The sequence below is a fragment of the Staurois parvus genome, unplaced genomic scaffold, assembly GCF_062004578.1.
Source record: "Staurois parvus isolate SC_StPar_1 unplaced genomic scaffold, SC_StPar_1.0 ptg001918l, whole genome shotgun sequence".
Lineage (NCBI taxonomy): Eukaryota > Metazoa > Chordata > Amphibia > Anura > Ranidae > Staurois > Staurois parvus.
Genome location: NW_028319714.1, coordinates 332501 through 335000, shown reverse-complemented (window position 1 = coordinate 335000; position 2500 = coordinate 332501). Strand labels below are relative to the sequence as shown.

The following is a 2500-nucleotide window of genomic DNA, read 5'->3' as shown; positions in this document are numbered from 1 at the left end:
TCCAAGTTTCCTAGTGCTCTTGACAATAAAAAAATATATTTTTTTGAGCAAAATATGCAGATATATATTGTAGTGGGGACTTAGCCTTGGCACTCAAAAGGCACTTGTTCTACTCAAAAAAAAAAAAAAAAAAAACTTTTTGTGTATCCAAGGCTCGTTGGTCTAGGGGTATGATTCTCGCTTAGGGTGCGAGAGGTCCCGGGTTCAAATCCCGGACGAGCCCTATGTTTAGCAAACAACTCGGCATTCTATTGGGAGGAATTGTTCAGATGGTGGCTGAATCCATGCAAGCAACTGTGCTAGCGGTAGCCAAGAGTGCTTAAAGTCTCTTGCATTTCCAAAATGTGCAACGGCTACTTCTGTGAAATGGGCAAGATGTGGCTCTTGGGTTCTGCCTCTTTAGTCTAGGGGCTAAAGAGGCAGAACCCTTTGGGCATGGGAGCTCCAAGCTACAAGACCATGAGGCAGTCTCCAGAGCCTACCGCAGGAAAGGAGGTGATGTTTCCCCGACAAAGTTTCTTCTTTGCTTTTGAAATCTTTGATAGTTCAAGAAAGGCAAAGACTGCAAACTCGGTTCATCAAAGGAAGAAGACTTTTTTATTATTATTATTATTATTATACAGTATTTATAAAGCGCCAATAGTTCACTCAGCGCTGTACATTACAAAGGGGGACAGAACATGTGACAGAACAATACCAATACAATGCAAAACATGAGGGGATCGAGGGCCCTGCTCTTTCGAGCTTACAATCTAGAAGGGATGGGATAGTGGTACAGGAGGAGATAGCTGTGGGGGATGGAGTGGTAGGAAGAGTGGAGGAGGTCAGCAAGTTAGCAAGGGGTGAGGTAGGCTTCCCTGAAGAGATGGGTTTTCAGGGTGCGCCTAAAGGAGAGGAGAGTAGGTGATAATCTGATGGGTTGGGGCAGGGAGTTCCAGAGGATGGGTGACACCCTGGAGAAGTCCTGGAGGCGGGCATGGGAGGAGGAGACCAGGGAACTAGAGAGAAGGAGGTCTTGTGAGGAGCGGAGTGTGCGTGCTGGGCGGTACTTGGATATTAGGTCAGTGATGTAGTTCGGGGCAGTATGGTGGACAGCTTTGTACGTCAGTGTTAGGATTTTAAATTTGATCCGTTGCGCAATCGGAAGCCAGTGGAGGGATTGGCAGAGGGGGGTGGCGGAAATGGAGCGGTTGGAAAGGTGAATGAGTCTGGCAGCCGTATTCAAGATCAACTGAAGCGGGGATAGCCAGCGGCGAGGCAGGCCAGTGAGGAGGGAGTTGCAGTAGTCGAGTCGTGATATGATGAGGGAGTGGATGAGCTGTTTAGTGGTTTCTGGGGTTAGGAACGTGCGGATTTTGGCGATGTTGCGGAGGTGGAGTCTGCACGAGTTTGTTAAAGATTGGACTTGGGGCTGGAAGGATAGGTTGGAGTCCAGAATGACACCAAGTACTCTGGCCTGCAGAGCGGGTTTGATATTGACGTTGTTGGATGTGATGTAGAAGTCAATGGGGGGTGGGGTTCGGGCTGGGGGGAAGACAAGGAGCTCGGTTTTGGAGAGATTCAGTTTAAGGAAGTGGAGCGACATCCAATCTGATATGTCGCTCAGTAGGTGTGTGATTTGGGCAGAGACCGAAGGGGTGAGGTGGGGGGTTGAGAGATAGATTTGTGTGTCGTCGGCATAGAGGTGGTAGTTGAAGCCGTGAGAGTGTATGAGTTGGCCAAGGGAGGAGGTGTAGATGGAGAAGAGAAGGGGCCCAAGGACAGAGCCTTGAGGGACCCCAACAGAGAGGGGGAGTGAGGGGGAGGTGGTAGCATTATAGGTAACGCTGAAAGAGCGTTGTGACAGGTAGGATGAGAGCCAGGAGAGAGCAGAATCTCTGAGGCCGAGGGAGTGTAGTATTTTGAGGAGGAGGGGGTGGTCAACTGTGTCGAAGGCCGCAGAGAGGTCAAGGAGTAGGAGCACTGAATAGTGGCCATTAGCTTTGGCGGTTAGAAGGTCGTTGGAGAGTTTGAGTAAGGCGGTTTCGGTGGAGTGTAGGGGGCGGAAGCCAGACTGTAGGGGATCGAGGAGGTTGTTGTCGTTGAGGTGAGAGCATAGGCGGGTGTAGACGAGACGCTCGAGGAGTTTAGATGTAAGTGGGAGCAGGGAGATGGGTCTGAGGTTGTTCGGGTCATTGGGGTCCAGGGAGGGCTTTTTAAGTATGGGGGTGATGTGTGCATGCTTCAGTGGGGAGGGGAAAGTGCCGGAGGAGAGGGAGAGATTAAAGATGTGGGTGAGGGAGCGTAGGATGGAGGGGGAGGGAGGTCGTAGGAATTGTGAGGGGATAGGGTCGAGGGGGCAGGTGGTGAGGCGGGCATCAGAGAGGATCTTGGAGACTTCCTCAATGGTAGTAAGGTCAAAGGTGTGGAGTGTTGGGGGAGCTTCAGTATGAGGAATGTAGGGTGGGGTGGGAGTGGAGGTCAGAGCAGTGGTGGGGCCGTGGGAGAGGGGTGATGAGGG

General features: G+C 51.2%; 1 non-coding gene across 1 annotated transcript; it reads left to right on the top strand.

The window, feature by feature from the left end:
* The first annotated feature begins 151 nt into the window (after positions 1–151).
* On the top strand, positions 152–223 carry TRNAP-AGG (transfer RNA proline (anticodon AGG)). Its single transcript has one exon. It is a non-coding gene; the product is annotated as a tRNA-Pro (tRNA).
* The last annotated feature ends 2277 nt before the right edge of the window (positions 224–2500 follow it).